The 22,016-nt window shown below is 47.5% G+C and overlaps 1 protein-coding gene across 1 annotated transcript in view; it reads right to left on the bottom strand.

The window, feature by feature from the left end:
- The window catches only part of ATP6AP2 (ATPase H+ transporting accessory protein 2), a 113,087-nt gene extending 110,446 nt beyond the window's left edge, over positions 1-2,641 (bottom strand). Inside the window, exons 1-2 of the mRNA XM_072955982.1 lie at positions 2,349-2,641; positions 1,553-1,636 (exon numbers count right to left, since the gene is read on the bottom strand). The gene's annotated coding sequence lies outside the window, so the exon portion shown is untranslated. The remainder of the gene's footprint in view (positions 1-1,552; positions 1,637-2,348) is intronic.
- Between the last annotated feature and the right edge of the window lie 19,375 nt (positions 2,642-22,016).

Genomic DNA, 22,016 nt, shown 5'->3' with positions numbered 1-22,016 from the left:
CCTTGGCCTTGAGGAGGCTCCCGAGGTTCCCTAAGACTCTGTAGAGTTCAGAGGTAGAGAAGCGTACTCTGGGTGAAACTGGAACCCTTGGATTCTAGGCCCCTCTCTGCCACTAATTAATTTAATTTCTCCTAGACTTCTCCACTATTAAATTGGGATTATACCCATTACAATGCTCTCAAAAGCATATCTAATAAAAAGCATTTTAAACAATAAAGATACACTAATATTTCATATTATAACAAGAAGCCCAGAGGCAGGTGGTCTCTGGTTTGATGGCCAAAGAAGTCATTAAGCACCCAGCCTCTTTTTACCTTTCTGTTCAATCATCCCCTCATGGTCACAAAATGGCTGCTGCTACTCCAATATCTGATATCCTCACAACAGAATTCAAAAGCAGGAATAACATGGATGGGTGATGGTGGCAGCAATCCCCTTAAGCATTTCTCTTTTTTTCGTGGAGAAAAATACTTCTCAGAAACCTCCTACCAAGATCCCTCTTAGATTCTATAGGCCAGGACAGGGACGTCCCTAAACTAAATCATCAAGAAGTAATGTTTGTTTAAAAAAAAAAAAAACTAAAAAAACTAAAAATAGAGTTACTATATGGTCCAGCAATTCCACTCCTGGGCATATATCTGGAAAAGGCGAAAACTCTAATTCGAAAAGATACATGCACCTCAATGTTCATAGCAGCACTATTTACAATAGCCAAAACATGGAAACAACCTAAATGTCCATCAACAGATGAATGGATAAAGATGTGATATATATACAATGGAATACTACTTAACCATGAAAAAGAATGAAATAATGCCATTTGCAGGAACATGAATGAACCTAGAGATTATCATACTATGTGAAGTCAGAAAGACAAATATCATATAATATTACATATGTGGAATCTAAAAAAAATGATACAAATGAACTTATTTACAAAACAGAAATAGACTCACAGACATTGAAAACAAACTTATGGTTACCAAAGAGGAAGGGGGTGGGGAGGGATAAATTTGGAATTTGGGATTTGCAGATACTATTATATATAAAATTAACAACAAGGTCCTTTTGTATAGCACAGGGAGCTATACTCAATACCTTGTAATTGCCTATAATGGAAAAGAATATGAAAAAGACTATATATAACTGAATCACTTTGCTGTACACCAGAAACTAACACATCACTGTAAATCAACTATACTTCAATTTAAAAAAAGGAAAAAAAAAAAAAGAAAGAAAAAGAAGTAATGTTTGTACCATGATTTGCTCAGGGTACATATGAATCATCTCCTGGGGTTAAGTCCGCCTTCCGTGAACAACACACTGCCATCCAATATCGGGAAAAATCTAGACCTTCATCAGCAAGGGACCCAGGGAGGTAGCTATCAACAATCTCAAGGAGATGCAGCCGTCTGCCCCACAACCCTCACATTTTCCGCAGCTATAAAGTTCCAACCAGATATCGACAGTGAAAACACTTTATCCACTAAAGGGCACCGGAGGCCACTCAGAACCAAAATTGTGCTCTGAGGTCTTGAGCACTGGGTTTTACCTCATACAGGTGAGCTGGTCACTGCTGGCTGAGAACCATCCATTTCCTTTCCTGGTGAATTTGACTCCGCCTCTCAGGACCAGGCTGCAGGGAGAGACGATTTAACCCAAGTTGAGAAATCACAGCGCTTGGCTCCCTTCTTCAGTAGGCAACCAGCATTCTGAGCCGTCAGGTCTAATGTATCTAATCTAATCTCCTCACCGGAGTTTTGTGCTGATTATCTGTTTGTGTGCAGGATCTGTGAGTTGATGGGCCCTGTTCCTAATCAAGCTTCACCTGCGCTGGAAATGTGCTAGAAACATGGAGACACGAGGGCCCGTGTCAGTGTAGTTCGTGGCGCACATGCACACCAGCCCTCAATAAACACTTTTGCTGATAAGGAACACCAGGGGCCTCCTTGCTCTGAACACTTCTGAGCGCTGATTTTTTTTTTTTACCTCCCCCAACCCCAAGGCATCAGTCTTCAATTTGTGAATCCAACCTGTTTTGGAAGGGTTTAACAAAACAATCCATTTAGTCCTTGTAACTCCTTATGACAGAAGACACAAGGATTAGACCCCTATTACACCCGTGAGAAAACACAGGGGTACACAGTGGTTATTGCTGTGGGAAGGTGGGAATTCACAGCTGATGAAGGTTTTATAGAGGCTCTGGGGTGGGGTTTTAGGCTGGCGCTAATTGACCTAAACCAGTTTGGTCTTGCCCCTCCCCCCCCAAAAGATTAGGTTCCTTTTGAGAAATCTCTGTAGTTTTTAGTAATTAGAAGTGGGTAAGGGCGTAGGGCCCCTCTCCCTACCGTGCCACCAGGTTACTGTGAAAGGAAGTCTTCAGGTCAAGTTCTGAACAAGCTACGCCAGGCAGCCATATAACTCGTCCCGTAAATTCCGTGAAGTTCAAGCCTCCGTCCTTTTAAGAGCTCCAACAGCGCCAGGCAGGAAAGTTTGCCTGAGGCAAATGCTAGGAGTCTTGCAGCGGGATTCTCTAACCTTCTAGTCCGACTCCAGGGGCACAAATCCACCAAATCAGCCGCTCAGCGCACGCAGGACCACTTAGGAGTCAAGCCCACGGTGCCAGCCCTCCGAGGACCAACCACGGAGCGCACCAGATTCTCCCGGTCTGCGGCTGCAAGAGCTGAAGTGCCGCCCCTATCCCTGACCCATCCACCCACCTCGAAGTGCTTCCACCAGTGGGAACTCATTTCTAAGGCCCTTTTATGCTAATGAACAAAACCTCCGGTGCTGATGGAAGCTCGGGTCATGGTGGGCTCTGGAGCGTGGACTTGTGATAAAATGCTAACTGACTGTTCCTAAATGCGTGTCCCCAATTAGACCCACTACCTTCTCCTAAAGTAGCTGGAACCTGGCACAGATGGAATTTACATCACAGACAGATAGCAACTGTACGCTTCCTGCTCCTGTTGACACAAATAAAAGAGCCTATGACAATTTAGCACCCCCTGTGGTGAAGTTTGGAACCGCCCAATTAGAGAGGAAAAAAATGCTCTGGATTCAGCCAGCTCTTTACAGATTACAAGTGTTTTACAGCAAGACAACGGTGGCCGGAGGGAGGGGCTCCCTGACCTTCCACCTCAATTAGGGCAGTTCCGCTGCCTCGTAAACTCGCACTGGCCCACTGAATTGGACGGCCTTTAAAAACTTTGAAAACCTCGGGATAGCCCCTGCAGGGAAGAGGGAATCAAAGAGGGATGGGAGGAGGGATGGGTGGAGGGGGAGCAGGAAGGACGGGAGGAGATGCAGCAGGAAAGGAGGCCAAGCTGGCCTCGGTGGGGAGGCGAGAATCCTGAGGAATGCCCCCGCTGCGATCTGGAGAGCTTTTCAGCCGTCCTCCGGGAGGCAGGGTGGTGGTGGCCGTGCTCCCCCTTCCGGAAGGAAGGACTTCACCCTCTGCGGCTGGAGCGCTGCCTGCAGCCGGCCTTCAGCTGTTGGACCTTCCCCCAAGCTAAAGAAACCGCCCTGCCCAGGGCCTGATCCACACCAGACTAAGGTGCTGAGCCTAGAAGTCCTCCCTAAAAGGTGGCCTGCATGCTGATCTGCGTCTCCGCATCTGCTTCCCCGGGAAACCCGACCTGCCACATCACGGGCGGGTGGCTTCGCGCACCTGAGATGGCGGAGCTGGGACATAGTGTTCTGGCGCTGGAGCCCAGGTCCCCTTGAGGGGAGAAAAGAGGCAATAACCAGCCTTAACGACCAGCTAGTTTGCTGACCTTTCCGGGTCTGCAACCAGGAGCTGCCAGTTCCTTCGGCCTCTTCCCCTCCCCGCCTCTCCCTGCACGCCCTCTCGGAGGACATTAGTCCCAGGTGTCTGACTGCGTGCATGCTCAAATCTTTCTCCTCTTTATAAGCACAGTCTGCCACATCCTGTGGGTTTGCCGGCTTAAAACCTGAGGGGGCAGGAGAACCGAAGAGAAGAATGCGGACACAGAGAGGGGGTGGGGAAGAGGAGGAAGAGGGCTCCGGTGTAGGATATGTAAAGAATGGCCCCTCTTACATGCAAAAATGTGACAATTAACCCCCCAAACAGCTTCCTCCTGCCCTGAAAGTGTTAAACCACCTCGTAGCGGGGAGGCCGGCCTCCCTGCAGGCTATTTCCCTGGGCCTGCCTGGCTGGGGATCAGGCCTATTGTTAATAAGTAATGACAGCCCAGCTCCTCCGTGGATTCCCCTGGGGTTTTGTGTCAGAAACGTCTTCCCTCGCTGCCGCTCGAGCTGACAGGCTCCGGCTCCCGGCAGGCAGCTGTGAACACAGGCCAACCTCCGCCAGGATGCCCCGCGTCATCGGGGCCCAGAGCCCCAGGGCAACAGAGAAGGCGGTAATCCCAGCCCTCCTCCCTCCTCAGGTGAGGATGACCTCAGCTGTCTGCCGGGGTGGGCCGGAGGGAACCTCGTGGCCTCCATCAGCAAGGGGTGGGGCTGTGCACGGGTGGGCGGTAAATTCCTGAAGCCTGCAGCTGGCAGGAGCTGCCTGCCTTGCTTCGGTCCCTGCCTCTGCTCTGCGGGGAATCGGCTCACAGGGTTGTTGCTGTGGCCGCTGACGCTGCTCTTCGAAAGATGCTCCCGAAGTAAGATTATTCAGGTGGCCTTGCTTATTAGCAGGAAGTTCTTTCTTGTGTCTGCCCTAAGTAACTCAGCACATTTAGCACTTCACTTTGCCCAGAAAGAGTTCACAAATGAAAGCATTCTGGAACCATTGGGAGAAAGAGAAAATGTTTGTTCGACCTTGTGGATGCGAGGTCCTCCTGTTTTGAATAATTATTATTATTATTCAGGTATGGTGACGCCAAAAGATCAGGAGACAATGGCCACAGAAAAGATAATTGGTTATATTTACACATCCCCAGAGGAGGGGCCACGCTAGGCCCCAGGAGGAGGGGCACACAAGGAAGCACTGGAGTTGATCAGCAAGCTGAGCAAGAGGGGGAACTGGTGGGCAAGAACCTTTACTGTGGTTTCCGTGAAAAGGAACAGGAGAGGCAGGGCAAGGTTTGAAAGATCTCAGTGAGCTCTGGGGCACTGGGGCTGCCCCTAGCTGTCCGATTAGGGCAGGAGGGAGGGCCTGGAGTGTGAGAGCCAGACAGAGGTGGCGGTTAGGGGTGTGGGCTCTGGATTGGTTGGTTTGCATTTGAAAGGTACACCCAGGCAAATTGCTCGTTTATTATCTCCAGGAACTGGCTAATCCTGGGAGGGGCAATCCTTCCAGGGTCAGCAGAAATCTCTAGACGTCAGAGCAGCATCGGAACACAAAAAAAAGGCTTGGTTAATTCAGGTTTATAAACTATCTAGAATAACGTTCAGTTTATTATTATTACTTGCAATCTGCTTATAGCATGTTCCTAGCAGCATTATTAATAATTATGGAAGGTAGAAAAGCCAAATATCCATCAGTATAAGAAAGGTTAAGTAACAGTGGGCTTGCCATACTGTGGAATAGTATACAGCAAGCAAAAAGATGTCCCTCCGTGCACTGATACCTACTGTTCATGGAGATGTGCTAAAATGGTTTAAATTGTAGAATAATTCATATACATAGTACAATCCTATTTATGTAAAAACAAAATGAATTATAACAAATCTTTAGGGAGTATACATACATACATGTATGTAAATGAATAGAAAAAATGTCTGGAAGAATACACACTCATGAGTTAGCAGTTTTTATGTCTGGGGCAGGTTCTTTGGGAAGCAGGTGCTAAGATAGAGTCAGGAGTGTCAAGGGTTTGTTGAGGAAGCACCCCTGAAAGGAGAAGGGCAGAAGCAGGATTGGGCAGGGAGCAAGCAGGCAGTGATGCAGATCTGAACAGCTCCCAGCAAATGGTGCCTATTAGAGCAGCCCCAATTTGGGCGGAAATGGCCAACCCTGAGTGCCACCGTTGGCTAGAGCCACTACTCCGAGTAGTGCTGGGTGGACCATAAGGCTGTCAGCTGACCAGATTCTGAGTGGCTGGAGAGGGATCAGAACAGTACAGCTCCATGTCTGCCAAGAGGACACAGGGCATGGGGACAAGGAGGTGACTGGGAAACTCTTACTTTCCTAGCCCTCAACTTTGTAGTTAGACACTGTATCCATCTATGTAAGTTACAAACTGAGGGACAGACAAATACTCTGATTGGCTTGCATCTGTGACTCCTCCCCCTTCTTATTGCAAGTCCTCGTCTGCTCTCAGCAGCTGCAGTGGCCCAGGAATCCACCCAGCTGCAGCATTTACCCAGTTTTTTGTTTTTTTTTTTCCCTTCTGGCTTTAGCTAAAAAGACCATATGCTGGTATGTGCTTTCTTCTTTTCTGACTACACCATCCTGATATCGCTAACATTCCTTTCTAGGAACGGGTTTGCAGCATTTTGCGGACTCAGTGTGCCAGGTGCAACACTAACGCTGGGGACAAAAGCAAAAGCTTAGGTCCTCTCGGGGGAGATGGAGAGTCACATTTGCAGCTTCACGCTTTTCAGGGCAGCGCGTGCTCCTTGCAGAAGGAGAATTTCAAGTAAGGGGTATTAGCACCCTAGAGGAGCTGGGCATGGTTCTGACCATCCCGAGCATGGTTCAGCTCAAGAAAAGCTTCTTAGAAGGGTGGCTTTTGGACTTGGTCTTGAAGGATGGAGAAGGAAGGAAAGAGCCTTCCAAAGGGAACAGCATGAATAAGGCATGGAATTGGGAATACGCAGCATATTTATAGGTTCCAATATAATTCAGAAATTGGATGGCCTTCAGACTAGTCCAAATCAAGTGTCTCCTACAGTATCTTCAAGGATTGAGTCTGTCTTCATCTTGCCATATGGCCTCCCATGGTGTTGGATTCATCACCAAATTCTAAACAACGACCCCCCTGCAGCTGCAGACTGCTTGCAAAATGGCTGCCACCGTTCCTGACATCACATCCTTGCCCCACACTGATGGGGGCAAGGAGAACCACTCCTTCCGACATGAAAGAAGACACTTTTAGCATCACTTCCCTTAAAGTCCAGCAAATGTCTCCTGACATCTCATTCGCTATATTGGGGTTATGTACCTATCCCTGCACCAATCACTGAGGCCGGGTGGATTTCTGGGCCCTGGAGGGACTTAGTGGTTGGACGTAGTTTCAGCTTTAAGATAATGCCAATTCCTATCGGGCAAACAAGTTTCAGAACTTAGCATTTACTTCTAAATCTAGAATAGGAGTTGAGATATGAATGTAGCAAAAGCTTTCAGAAGCATTGTTAGACAAAAAGACAGGACAACGTAGAGATCTATAATTTTTTTTTCCCTGCTACACTTTAATTGCCCTTCGCTGGCATGCACTGCATAAATTAAGAGCTAGTTAATGCTGTAATGCGTAAAACAATTTCATGCATCTTAAATATTGCACTTGTACTTTAATTCCACATTAAGTGGTCCCCTGAAATTTTTAAATTTACAAAGTCACTGCTGTGCTACATGAAAAAGGTGCTAATTAAGTGTTAATCAGTAGCCAGATAACCTTCCTTGAACCCTGCCCAAGGTCTCCAAAATGACCCATCGCCAGAGAATGTGATGTGATGGCCACAGAACAGAGAATGCAGACACAGACTCGAAACGGTTTCCTAGCCACATCCCAGCCAATTAAGGAAGATTTGCCTATTATGCAGTTTTAATTAAATGACATCCACTATAGTGGACACAAGGCTAATAATAATAATAGTATTTAATACTGGCAGAGCTTTCCATATTCAAAACACAGGGAAAACACTAGCTAATTAACAGGTAGGCATCCCTTTCTGGGAAAGAAGAGGACTTCTCTGGGGTAGTCTGCTACAAGTCCGAAGGATGGACAAGATAAAAAGAAATGGTTCCTCCCTTTAAGGGACTCACGGTCTTATAGACCAGCGCTACTCAAAGTGTGGTCCGTGGACCAGTGCTGGTCCACAATAAGAAAAGCACAGAAATGGAAAGTATCCATTCTGGAAACCTGAAAGCAACTTGACCTTGCTGTGACATCCATTGCTTTTTGTCAGTGGTCTCTTGTTGAACAGGAAATAGATTGGTTCAAATTTCCATGGTGAGTGGCATATGGCATAAACTCCATAATCGTCATTTACAGTAGAGCCACATGTCAGTCTGTGAGGGACTGGTTTGAGACGCACTGTCGTAGACCTATCAGTGTAGCATAAGGGGATGTGGATTTGGTCACATCCCACAAACAAAGGAGAAGAGGCTTAACAGCATGCTATTTCCCACCTCTACATTTTTCCTTGTGCAAGAGTTCTTTGCTTGGAAAGTTCTGTGTGTTCCCCGCTCCTCCACTTCCTGCCCAACCTCTTTCTCACACTTAAAGTCCTCTCAGTCTCTGGATAAGCCCAGCTAAGAGACTACTTCCTTCGAGAAAGCTTCACTCCATCCCCAGTGCAGCGGAGCCCACCCTCCCTCCCCGGCGCTCCCTCGGTCCCGCCCACACTGTATTATTGTAATTCCCACCCAGCACAAAGTTCATTTACATCACTTTGCCCAACGTGGCTGAGCTTGCCACTAAGGTGGATGTTTTAGGGCTTTGAATTCCTCGTGCAGAGCACACAGTAGGTGCTCATTAAATGTTTACCAAATTCAGTTTTTTACAATTGTGTAAAATATGCATAACATAAAACAGACCATTGTAATCAATTTTTAAGCGTCCAGCTCAGTGGCACTAAGTACACTCACCTTGTCGTACAACCATCACCGCCATCCCTCTCCAGAACTTTTTTCATCTTGCAAAACTGAAACTCTGTCTCCGTTAAACACTGACTCCCTATTCTCTCCTCCCCACCCAGTGCCCCAGTGACCACCATTCCACTTTCTGTCTCTATGAATTTGACTACTTTAATTTCTTCAAATGACTGGAATCATAGAATATTTGTCCTTTTGTGACTGGCTTATTTCACTGAGTATGTCCTCAAGGTTCATCCATGTTGTAGCATGTGTCAGAATTTCCTTCCTCTTTAAGTGAATTCTATTTTAAAATCTTCAGAATTATTATTCAGTTTTGCAATGAGTAGGGAGGGCATTCCCCTGCCCTCCTCTTCCCTGGTTCTGCTTGTATTTGAAGCAAAGAATGGGTAGAAGTAAAGGGTGTTAATGACCCAGGAGACGGCAGCAGAAACCCTCCCTCCCCCCGACGCCCTGAGTTCCTCAGTGCCAATTCCGGCCCCTCTTTGCTCTGGTTCCTGCTCAATTGTTCAGCCTCTTGAAAGTCAGAGTTTCCAATTCTGGACAGCCTGCACAGCCAGGAACGAGCCTTAGAGGCCTTCTGACAATGGATGGCAGACTGTAAATGACTGGAGAAATGGACTTGAAGTCCTAGCTGTGATCCCACCAAAACCTGCTGGGTGACCTTGGGCAAGTCGCCTAACCTCTCTGAGCCTAGTCTATAAAACTGAGACAAGAATACAGTGTACCTTACAGGGTTGTTGAGGGGTGCACTGGGTTGGGTGCTGGCGACAAAAAGAAAGGAGCCAAGTGGCTTGCCCTGGAGGAGCCCACAGTGTAGCACATGACCCATGTGTAAGCAGATGGTCACATTTTCCATTTGCCCCCTCAGGTTTACGGTGCCCCAGGAAGACGACGCCTCTGCATCCATCTCAAAGGGCCCCCCGCCCTCTGGCTTCCCGGTGTCAAGAACTCAGAGGGCAGGAGGAGAAATGAGGTGAAGTTTATTCCCCAACTTCCTCCCTGTGAAGTTGGCTTGGGCTGACTGACACTCCCACTGAACGTCCCTGCTCCTTTTAAGGTGGCCTTCTCTCCTCACCTCTGGATCTGAGGTGGTAAAAAAAAAAAAAAAAATCTCCACTGCTAACAGCTTCCGCTTCTGCTATCCCTGTGGTTCCCCTACACCCACATCTTTGTCGATCACCCCTTTGTACCTAAATACTTGTCAAACTAGCCTAACTGCTTCCCGTGGAGACTGCTTGATCCACATGCTGTGGGGTCAGGGCCATTCCAAGCAGGGCAACTACTGCGGGCCCCCTCTCCCGCAGGCCCCTCCAATTTAGCTCTTCCCATTTCAGGCTGGAGCGGAGGGAAACAAAGTAGATGACAGCTGAGCCTGGGGAAATTTCCTGAATGTCGCAAGAGGCCCTGATGAGCGCTTTGGGTGGTGTACCTGGGCTTGAGTGTGCAGATGGGCGAGAGAGAGGAGGCACGCACGGTACAGCGTCGTTTGCCGCTTGTCTGTGGGTGCACATGCCCCATTCCTCGTGGCTTTCATGGTATTGTTTATTTAAAGTGGAGGCTGACCTCAGGAGCCTCTCTCTGTTCCAGGAGGATCAGAGGAGGCCTGCAGCTTGTCTGGCTTGTCTGGAACAAGACAGTATGACAGCCCCCATATTCTCCTCTTCAAGAACCTGCCTGGGCTGCCTTTCCAAAGATGCTGCTCCCCAGGCCCCACTGAGGGGCCCCGAGGGCACGAGACCCTCCCCTTGGCCATAGCTGATTGGACAAGGGATGGGCACCTGACCCAAATGGACCAATCAGATGCTCTCCCAGGAACTGGGCCTCGGGACACCTTGGTGGCCCTAGGCAGTCTTTGTTGGCTGTTTGAATGCCTTGTGCCAGGTGCAGTGTGAGCCCGGAGGAGACGGACGTGAACAGGCCAGGGAAGGCCACCTGAGGCAGCCATTTTCCACCATGTGCACAGAGTGGCAGAAAAAGCTGAGAGAGAAGAAAGAAGCCATCTGGGAGGAAAGCAGAGATAGAGAAGGAGAGAACAGAGCTGCCAAGGTTCCTGCTGGCTCCCCAGTTGCCAGTTCCCACCCCCTAAGGCCGGCTGCACTTCCTGTCCTTGAATCTCGGAGATAGCCTCATTGTCTTCCCATAAATTCTCCCTTTTTAGTTAAGCTTGTGTAAGGGGGCTTCTGTTTTGTGCCGCTAGACTGTCCCTGCCCCAGGCGCACCACGGGATACAATTAGCTTACAGTCTCTAAGGGGCAATTTATCCTTTTTGCAGACTCTGCCATAAATTTTAAATCTCCACCCGACTTCCCCTTGCCAACCAGTGAGTGTCCTTCTGGGTTAACTCCTGTTCTCGAGGGCCACCAATGAGCTCATGTCACCAGATGCAATGGCCTTTCCATAGCCCTTGCCCTCCTGTCCTCTGGCTGCCCCACCTGGCTGACCACACCCTCCTGCCTCACACTCTCCCCCCATGGTGGCTCCTCCCACACCCCTCTCTCTCAGAGAGAGGGAGAAGGAGCTCCTCTTCTGGCTCTCTCAGCAATCCCCTCCTTCCCTGTGGTTTCCATCATCAGCTGTCTCCAGACACAAGCTTGCTCCCTGATCTGACCCTCTCAGGTCCCCATTCCCATCCAGATGCTAGAAGCATCTATGTGGGCACCCCATCGACCCCTCAGACATCGTATGCTCCAAAGTGGTCTCAACATTTCCCCTCCCAAGCCTGACCCTCCTCTTGTATTCCCTAGTTTGGTTAATGAGGCAGAAAGTGTTTGCGCCCTTCATCCATGACTCTCAGAGCCGGGGAAATTTTGGCAGGGAATTTTGGCCAAGTTCCTCATTCCTTTGCCAAGAAATAGCCACCGTGGGCCTCGCTCAAATCGTGATTCCAGTTTCTTTGACTTTCTGCTTGCTGCTCACAGTAGAATAAGTCACATGGGCTCTTGGGTGCTAAGGTGCTCCCTGTCCCTCACACTGAGGCCCACTGGCCCAGCCTAAGGACAGTGGAGGAGGGAAGCCCCATGTGGCCCGTGTATTATCCCTGTGGAGAGTGAGGGCCATCAGCTCCTCAGAGAGGTTTTTCTGTAGGCCTTTGCTCCCCCAGAGGGATTCTGGTCCCTTGTGGGCATCCGCTAGAAACTCCATTCAGCGGCCTAGGGGACCAAGGGGAGCACAGGTCTGTCTGGCTGCAGCTACACAGAGGGTAGGCTGTGAGTAACAGGAAGGCCCTACCCAGACTCAGTCAGCGCCGAGCACCACTGCTTCACCTTGCGCTGAGATCTCAGGTGGTAACCGACAAGACCACATCGCCCTCACTGCACTCACTGCCAGAGTCATCCCAGTCCCCGCCACCCACAACGTAAGGACATGTTCAGGAGGAAGTGTGTTTCCTGGGTGTGTAACAGTCAGGGAAACGCTGGCTGTTGCAACAGATCACCCCCCAAGGTGCAACAGCTTACAACGGAGGATTGTTTATCACTGATCTAAAGTCCAAAATTGGTGACTCTGAAAGACGGGAGGCTCTCCTCTCAGGAGTGATTCAGGGATCCAGGTTCCTTCCATCTTGTAGCTCTGCTGGACTCATCTGTACTAAGGTGTAGAAGGGGAAAGAGCACATGGGAGATTTTTATGGGCCAGATCTGAATGTGACATCCATCTTTTCGGCTTACATGCCATTGGCCAGAACAAGGTCACATGGCCACATCTGGGCCACATCTGTAGTCCAGCAAAAGCACTTTTGGGAGTCAGCTAGTTCATTCCTTTTTTTCTTTTTTAATTGAAGTATAGTTAATTTACAATGTCGTGTTAGTTTCAGGTGTACGGCAAAGTGATTCAGTTGTTTACCTATTTTATTTACAGTAGTGTGCATCTGTTATCATCTAGCTCATTTCTGTCCCAGGGGCTACCACCTCGGACGAGGTCCCCTAAATCAGAGAGGTGGCCCTGAGTTTGAGGTTACGATGTTGTCCTGCTTCAGCCCAATCACCTGACTTGTCCCCCCACTACACACAGGCCCTTGCATGGAGAGCCTCTGAGGCTCTGCCTGGGTCTGCTGTTTTGAGAGTGCAACTACTCGTCTTTCAGTTGGAGCCCGTCACCCCAGTGCCTGTGCTGCTGTGTCCCGTAGCTGGGTGGTGACTTGAGGAGACACACACTGGAATAGGAAGGACACGATCCACAGCTCTTACATTCACAACGAGAGACTTGTCTGTAAAAAGAGGCAATGGATCAGAAGATAGAACAACGGTATTGCCCAACTCAATAGCCATTAGTCACATGGGGTTATTTAAATTTAAAGTGATTAAAATTAAATAAAATAAAAAAATTTAGCTCCTCAGTCACAGCGGCCCCATTTCGAGTGCTTAATAGCAACATGTATCTGGTGGCCACCGTCTTGGACAGCACAGATGTGGAACGTTTCCATCATCACAGAAAGTTCTATTGGACAGCATTAATGTAAAAGGTGCCTTATAGGGCTGACGGTCCATGACTTCATGAAAAACAATGCACAGTCAAAATGTAGTGTCTGGTTAGCCAGAGCGCTAGAGGGGGAGTGATGGCAATAAAGAGGTAAGAAGAGAGAAGCAGACGAAGACATGCAGAGGGAAACATCTGGAAAGGAGAAATGCCCAGATGTAAGACACAGGCCATCGTAGACAATGGGAGCTATTTACAAGATCAGAGGAGACTCAAGTGTCTCAAAAAACAGGGGGTTTCATTGTGAGGCAACACGAGGTGAAGAACTGGACAGTCCATGGGCGCTGAGGGAGCCCCAGGCATCGGCTTTACCACTCTCCTGGGGCTGTGGCGTGGTTCTGCTTCTCTCTGTTCTCCCCCTGTCCGCCATTCTCTGCTTCTCACAACTTAACCAGCCCTGAACAGACAGGTGCTGCCTTCTGCCCATAGCTGTGTGGCTTGCATTCTCTGTGCAGCTAGGTGAAACATTTTCCAGTAGGAGGAACTGGACTGAGCAAGTTGTCCCCTCAGCCGACCACACCACACCCTGGCTCCCAGAGCAGCCTCTGATTGGCTGGTCCCGAGTCAGTGGCCTCTTTTAGCCCAATCAGCTGCAGTCATGGGGTGGGATGGACTATATGGAAAAGAATATGGCAACCCAGACGGGAGAGTGTGAGGGCAGACAGGTTCCCAAAGACGGGAGCGTGGGTTGCAGACATAATGAGCCTCGGCTGGCCCAGGAAAGAGGACAACCACACACTCATCAAAGATGAATAGACAAAGAGGCTCATCCACCTATTTCTTCCTACTTCTAACAGATAGAGGTACTATGGTGTGACTCCATACTCAGCAGTATAGGGAATGCCAAAAGGAATCGGAAGTAGAAGTGACATTGCCTTTCTAATCCAGGCTCTTCCAGTTAGCTGTGTGACCTTGGGCAAATCACTTCACTTCTCTGTGCCTCAGTTTTGCCATCTGAAATGGTGGATAAAAACAGTACCTTTCCACAGGGTTGTCGTGAGCTGTTTAGAATAGTGGGGTTCGGGGCACACAGTAAGTATTATGTAAATATTGGCTATGATTGGTATCAGCCCGCAGGAGTTTATGGTCCTGTGTGGACCCCAGATGAGTAATCATATTGTAATGACACGTGATGAGTGTGATAATCGAGGTGGGTGAGAAATGTGCATGTTTTCAATAGTTGGGCAGTCCTTTCAGGCTTATAAAGAAAAAGCGGCAGCTCACTTGGCTCCACCCCAATTTCTGCCACCCACAAGGAACCACTTTCCACTCTGTTTCTTCTCATATTGACCTTCTTATTTCTAAATAGCGCGCTGATGCTGTTATTTCTTGATATATTAATCCTAGACGTTATCCATCTCTTATCGGTTGAATTGTGTCCCCTCCAAAAGATGCTGAAGCCCTAATCCCCAGTACCTGTGAAGGTGACCAAGTTTGGAAATAGGGTCTTTGCAGATGATCAAGTTAAGATGAAGTCATTAGGGTGGACCCTAATCCAATGTGACTAGTATCCTTATAAGAAGGGGGGAATTTGGACACAGACACGCACACAAGGAGAATAGCATGGGAAGACGAGTTATGCTGCACAAGCCAAAGAACCATCAGAAGCTGAGCCCTGAAACAGAGCCTTTCCTAGCGCCTTCAGAGGGAGTGTGGCCCTGCCGACACCTTAATCTTGGACTTCTAGCTTCCAGATCTGTGAGATGATACATTTTTGATTTTTAAGCCACTCAGTTTGTGGTCCGTTGTGTGGCAGCCCTAGAAAGCAAATCCACCATTGGTATTTTACTTGAAAATCAAATTTAACTCCCCTCTAGTCATACCTACACTGTCTCTTGTGCCTATTCTCCTGATAAAATTAGATCACTTTTTTTTTGTTAAGTCAATATTCACTGCTTATAAGTATGTAAATGTATTCACTGCCATGTCATGTAATACGCTTGGAACACATGTCCTTTACTGTACAAACTTTTCTTTTCCTTAGAGTTAATATTTATCTCTTACCCCCTTTTCGTTTGTTTAGCTTCTGGATACATTCAAATAAACTCTTTGGCTTCTTTGTGCTTTTATCTTTGAGATCCTGTCCCAGAATCCTGCGCGCTCCTACTACGGTCGTCCTGGCTTTTGCTCTGGGTCTGCTGCTCAGCGATGCCCCCGCGATCTCCCCTAAGCATCCGAGTGAGAATTCTCCTGGCCCCTCTCCAATATGTGGGATCACCAGTTTTCTGAATCCCATGCTTTCCAGGTTCATCGTTTCTTCAACAGACATGCCAAAAGCCCTGTTTTCAGCCCATCTGTACCTTCTGCAGGACCTGGTGCCCCCATTTCCTCAGCCTTTCTTGGGTTCTACTGCTCGAATCAGCTTGCTTCCTGAAGCTTCTAACCCCACAGGCTTTCGGCCTTCAAAGTTCTCCAGTCGGCTAAGTCAGTTACCTCTTGTCCATTTGCTTTCCGGCTTGGTTTCAAAAATGTTGATGACATCCTTCAATGGTTGTATTTTCCTCTCATTTTTTTTTTATCTTTACGGATTTAAATCCTTCTTTAAAAATCCCATTACTGTTATTTTAGTGAGGGCTTTGGGAGATACAGTGGAGGTATGTGTGTGTGCTCAATCATTCCAATGGCTAATTGGAAGTCATCTATCCATTTTTCTCATTCAATAAATGTTGAGGTGCTCCAGCGGTAGGAACTGTGTTGTGTATTTCTTAGGTAAGTTCTCAGGAGAAATACTTCCAGATTCGTATTGAATCCCAGACTGGTGGGATTACAGTGGTGAGATGGTCGATTCTGCAGAGACATTTGAGGAAGACCGTCTATCTCCATCATCCTTCTCCAGGATGCTCGTGTGCTGGTATCCGTGGCCCTTGTAAATATCAGGCCCGCTTGGACAAAGTTCTCTGCTTCCTAGTCCTGCCTGAGCTCTCAGGGCTGGTGGAAGAGTCGTTTGCTGAGCGAGTCATTCACCCATGCCTTTGGATTTTAGTACTTCATTTCCTGTCGGCTTCAAGAGGCAAAGCAACACTCGGGACCTCCCCAAGCTACTCAGGAACAGGTCAGCCCAGAGTTCCTTCTGGAGAGGCGTCAGTTTGTGGAGCTGTGTGTGAGCAGATTATATGGAGGGAAGATAATCCAAGTTGAGAGGGACAAGCCGGTGAAAGCCCAGAGATTCAATCAAACCCGTAAGTGTGTTCAGGAAGCCAAATTAGCAAAGTGTAGGAGCTGCACGGGGAAGGCTGTGGTCCTGTAGCCATAGCCAGCTTTTGGTTGCAAGGAGGAAGCGGTGGAGAAAACACGAGCAAAGGTGACTCCACGAAGACAGTCTAGGCTCCTGGCCCCCATCTATGTGAGTTGAGGCGCTGCAAGGAGGATTAGTAATTGGTCCAAGGGCTTTCTGGCTGCTGTGCTCCAGGGCAGCCCCCCTATGCCACCTCCTGCGACCATAGCGCTGTGGACAGGAGGAGAACAGACTTGAGGGGCCAGGTGCCAGCCAAAGTCTCCTTTTGAGAATGTGGCTTGAAATCCTCAGTATAGCCGAAACCCGGCTCCCTGAATAGTCCATACAATCACCCCTGGGCTAGTTAAGCACTTTGCTCAGACTCGTGCAGCATGGTGTATGGGAGGGGGGCGGTAAGCAGAGCTCCCCTTGGACAGGTCATTTTTAATTTTCATTTTTTTCTTGAAGTGTAACATGTATATGGTTCAGTGCACAGATCCTAAATGTTCAGCTCAATGAACTTGTATGTGTGTATAGATGTATGTAACCATCACTATCACCTGGATTACGATTTAGAACAGTTCCAGCACCTGCCCCAGAAGGTTCTCTCGTGCCCTGTGACTTCTTTCAAGCAACATGTTGGTTTTGCCTGTCCATGAGCTTCTTATAATTGGAATTCAACAGGATTTTACTGTGACTTCTTTCAAGCAACATGATGTCTGTAGGATTCGTTCATGTTATTGAACTCTTTATACATTCTTTCATATATAAAGAATATATTTTTATATACAAAGAATATATAAAATATATATAAAGAATATATAATTTTATATATACAAAGATTATATATTTAATACAGAAATATAAACTATAAATGCGTATCATACATATTTTATATATATTATGTAAACTATAAAAATAAAAATATTTATGTATTTTATTTATAAAGAATATATATAAATATATAAATTATATTACATTCTTTTATATTGCTTTATATATTCTTTTATATTGCTGTGTAGTACTTGATTGCATGACTAAATTACACTTTATACTTCTCCAATTTTTTTTTTTTTTTGGTGGAAGGAGGTAATTAGGTTTACTTATTTATTTATTCTTAGAGGAGGTACTGGGGATTGAACCCAGGACCTCCTGCATGCTAAGCATGTGCTCTACCACTTGAGCTATACCCTCCCCACTATACTTCTCCTATTGATGGGGATGTGCAATATTAGTGCATTCATTCACCATTCCTGGAGAGTCTAGGTGTGAAGCTGCCTCCATCCCCCAGCAGTATCTCCACGTGGCAAGGTCCTTCCCCCAAAACTCCAAGAGCAGGCAGTTGTAGATTCCTTGCCTGAGACATCGGGAATCTGAGATACAAACTGATGAGCTCCGAGGAGCCCGTGGAGCTGGGAGTCTGGGAACCCAGAGACCGGGCAATCAGGACCTTCAGAGCCCTCCCCTGTGGGCCCCCTCTAACAGGGCTCGCCAGTCCATTGTAACCTTGGCCAAGGCCAGCCTTGTCGTCCCCCAGCGGAGTTTCTTCTGTAGTTAATTGCAGAGGGGCCCCCATCAGATATCAGGCCTGTGACCAGAAGCAACAAAAGCAGAAACAGCCCCAGGGACGAGATTCTGAGCAGCTGACACTGGGCTTTAACCCCCTCACCCTGCCTTTGTGAGGACAGCCCTGGTTGCCCCATCCTCAGCTCCGGCCTGCTGCTCGAGGCCCTTTATGAGATCTTCCCTGGGAGCAGGGGCCCCAGACAAAGGGCAGGGCTCTGCTGAGCTTACCGAAAGGAGAAAGAGCCCATTGATATTCGAGAGCCTCCCTCTGCCACCCCACCCCCACCTCCTACCACGGCCTGGAGTGGAGGTCAGCTCAACACAGGGCAGGCTTTGCACGGGGCTGGACCAACTCTCACGCTGACCCCTCCCAGGATCCATTTTCCTGGAGCACTGGATTTGACCTGCACTCCCCTCTTCTCACCCCCGTAACACCCCCAACCCACCCACCCACAGGTTGACTGTGAGGGGACACACAGAAGAGTCCTGGCACTTTATTCTCAACCAATGAAGTTTCCTATCCCTGCCTCGGGCAGTGGAGCCCACCTCTGCCAGACTCCTGGAGCCCTTGGCTGACATCCCTCAAAGAGCCCCCATTCAACTTTGGCCTTGGTTCGAGCCTTGAACTTGGGGTGCCTTCAGCTGGGAATGCCTTTCCCCTGCTCTTTGCTCATCTGCCTCTCCCCATCATTCACATCTCAACCCACATGGCACCACCTCTGAGAAGCCTTCCCTGACCACTCTACCTTGAATAGTACCTCTAGAACACATCACCCTGTTTTATTTTCTTAATAGCATTGATAAGTTATTTACCTATTTGTTTATGTGACTATGAACTGTCTCCCTCACTGGGTATGTAAACTTGTTATCAACTGAATGTTTATGTCCCCCTCAAAGTCATATGATGAAGCCCTAACCCCTAATGTGATGATATTGGAGGTGGGGGTCTTTTGGGGGTGATTAGGTCATGAAAGTGAAACCTCATGATGGGATTAGCACCCTTATAATCAGAGACACCAGAGAGACTCTTTCTTTCTCTTTGCCATGTGAAGACGCAGCAGAAAGACAGCTATCTGCAAGCCAGGAAGAGTCCTCACTAGGAACTGAATTGGCCAGAACCTTGATCTTGGACTTCTCACGCTCCAGAACTGTGAGAACTAAATGTCTGTTGTTTAAGTCACCCAGTTGGTGGTATTGAGTTATAGCCACACAAACTGCCTAAAACAAAACTCCACTGGACCAGATTTATCTTGCTCATCAGTATATCCCTTGGACCTCCAACAGGACCTGATGTAGGGTCAGACATTCCAGTTTCTATGATTGTGTAACACATCATCCCTAAACTTAGTGACTTAAAACAGCAACAATCTTTTTTTTTTTTTTAAACCCTTCAAGGTTTCTGTGTGTCATGAATTCAGACAATACATAGCAGGGGCAGCTTGTCTCTGCTCCAGAATGGCTGGGATCTCTGCTGGGAAGACTCAAAGCTGATGCTGGAATTGTCTGAAGGCTTGTACACTCACCTGTCTGGTGACTGATGCCAACTGCTGACTGGGACCCCAGCTAGACTGTCAGCTAGAACACTTTACCTCCACATGGCCTCGGCCAGGCTCTCTCCACGTGGGCTAACTCGAGCTGCCTCACAGCATGGCTGCCAAGTTCCAAGTGTAAATATTTCAAGAAGGGTAGGCAAAGTGGTGTCATTTTTTAAGACAAAGGCTCAGAAATCAAATAGTGTCCCTCCTGTGTATTTACATACCCACCCAGATTCAAGGGAAGAGAACACAGAGTCCATATCTGCCTGGGAGAATTCTCAACGTCATATTATAGGAAGCGGATGAGGGTGGGGATAATGCTGTGGTGGCCATCTTTGGAAAACACAATCTGTCACATTATTCAGTAGATATTTGTTGATTGAATGACTGCTTTATGCTCTCACCTTCTTTCTTCACCTCCTTGCTTTGCCCCTTACTATATGACTTGGGAAAATTTATTGTATCAGTAGGTTCTCCAGAGAAATAGAATCAATAGGAGAGAGAGAGAGATAGATAAATAGATAGATATAGATAGCTATCTAGGTATCTAGATATAGATACAGATATTTAAATTTACTTATATTTATATCTATAAAGAGATTTATTTTAAGGAATTGGAGCACATGATTGTAGGGACCGACAAGTCTGAAATTTGTAGGGCAGGCCAGTAGGTTAGAAACGCAGGCAAGAATTGATGTTGCAGTCTGGAGTCTGAAATTCATAGAGAGGCTGACAGACTGGAAACTCAGATAGGAGCTTATGCTGTAGTCTTGTCGCTGAAATCTACAGGGCAGGCCAGCAGGCTGGAAACTCTGGCAGGATTTCTATGCTCCAGTCTTGGGGCAGCATTCTTTCTTCTTTAGGAAAACTCAGTGTTTACTCTTAAGGCCTTCAACTGATTGGATGAGGCCCACCCACATTATCAAGGGTAACTTCCTTTACTTAAGGTCAACTGATTGGAAATGTTAACCACGTCTACATAATACCTTCGGAGCAAGATCTAGAGTGGTGTTTGACCAAACAGCTGAGTACCATAGCCTAGACAAGTTGACACGTAAAATTTAACCATCACACTTAACCTCCCTGAACCAGCTTTTTCCCCTTTGAAATGAAGACAAAAGTCCCTTACAAGGCTGCTGGGAGAATAAGATAACTGATATGTGGTGGGAAGCCTCTACAATGGCTCCCATGACCTTCATCTCCTGGTATTCATGCTCTTGCATAATCTTCTCCCCTTGAGTGTTAGTCAGACCTGTTGACTCACTTTCAATGAATATAAACAGAATACAGCAGGAATGCTGAGATGTCACCTCTGGGATTAGGCTATAGAAAGACTTGGTGGCCATCTTGCCCACATTCTCTTGCTCAGTCACTCTGAGGGAAGCCAGCTGCCATGTTGTGAGCTGCCTTTGGGGAGGTTCACGTGGTGAGGACCTGATGTCTCCAGCCAATAGCCAGTGAGGACTCGAGGCCGGCACCAGCCATGTGGGTGAGCTTGGAAGTGGATTCTTCTCCCCCAACCTCCACCCAGTAGAGCCTCTGGCTCTGGCCGATAACTTGACTGCAGTCTCACAAGGGACCCTGAGGTAGAGGCACCCAGTTAGACCACAACTGGGTTCCTGACCCACAGAATCTTGAAGTAATAAACATATGTTGTTTGAAGCCTCTAAGTTTTGGGGTCATTTGTTACGCAGCAAGAGATAACTGACATGCCTTAGGGGTGGTAAGGTCTTAGTGCGGTCTCTGGCATACAGTAGGCCAGTAGGTCACATGACTTTATGCAAAAGTTCTCTCAGAGAGGTTTGAATTTTCACAGAAGACTCTATCCCAAAGGCATGCTTTTGTCATGGAATTTTCCAGCAGAGTAATGGGAGGGAGGGTACTTCTGAGGCCACTTGAGGTCATACTACACAGATGGCCATCAGTTTTGGTTTCCAGGTAAGGCAAAGAGGTAGTCCTCTCCTTCATGAGAAAAGGACTGCTCGCTGAGGATGTCCCAGGGCCGGGGTTCTGGCAATATCATTAAGAAAAGAATCTATGTTGACAACAATAGTTACCTATAGAGAGGGCACTAGAGACACAGTGGGGAGCAAAGGCCTAATGTCCCTGATCTCAGAGCATTTCCAGGTCAGGGAATAGGCTAGTAAATAATTATACCAGTACAGATATAATGATATAATATTATATATAATATCTAATTATCAGAGAAATGCAAATCAAAACTACAATGAGGTATCACCTCACACCAGTCAGAATGACCGTCATTCAAAAGTCCACAAATGACAAATGCTGGAGAGGCTGTGGAGAAAAGGGAGCCCTCCTACACTGCTGGTGGGAATGCAGTTTGGTGCAGCCACTGTGGAAAATAGTACGGAGATTCCTCAAAAGGCTAGGAATAGACTTACCGTATGACCCAGGAATCCCACTCCTGGGCATCTATCCAGAAGGAACCCTACTTCAAAAAGACACTTGCACACCAATGTTCATAGCAGCACTA

Source organism: Vicugna pacos, chromosome X, assembly GCF_048564905.1.
Source record: "Vicugna pacos chromosome X, VicPac4, whole genome shotgun sequence".
Classification (NCBI taxonomy): domain Eukaryota; kingdom Metazoa; phylum Chordata; class Mammalia; order Artiodactyla; family Camelidae; genus Vicugna; species Vicugna pacos.
The sequence above is the reverse complement of the archived record's forward strand: the minus strand, read 5'-3'. Positions and strand labels throughout refer to the sequence as shown.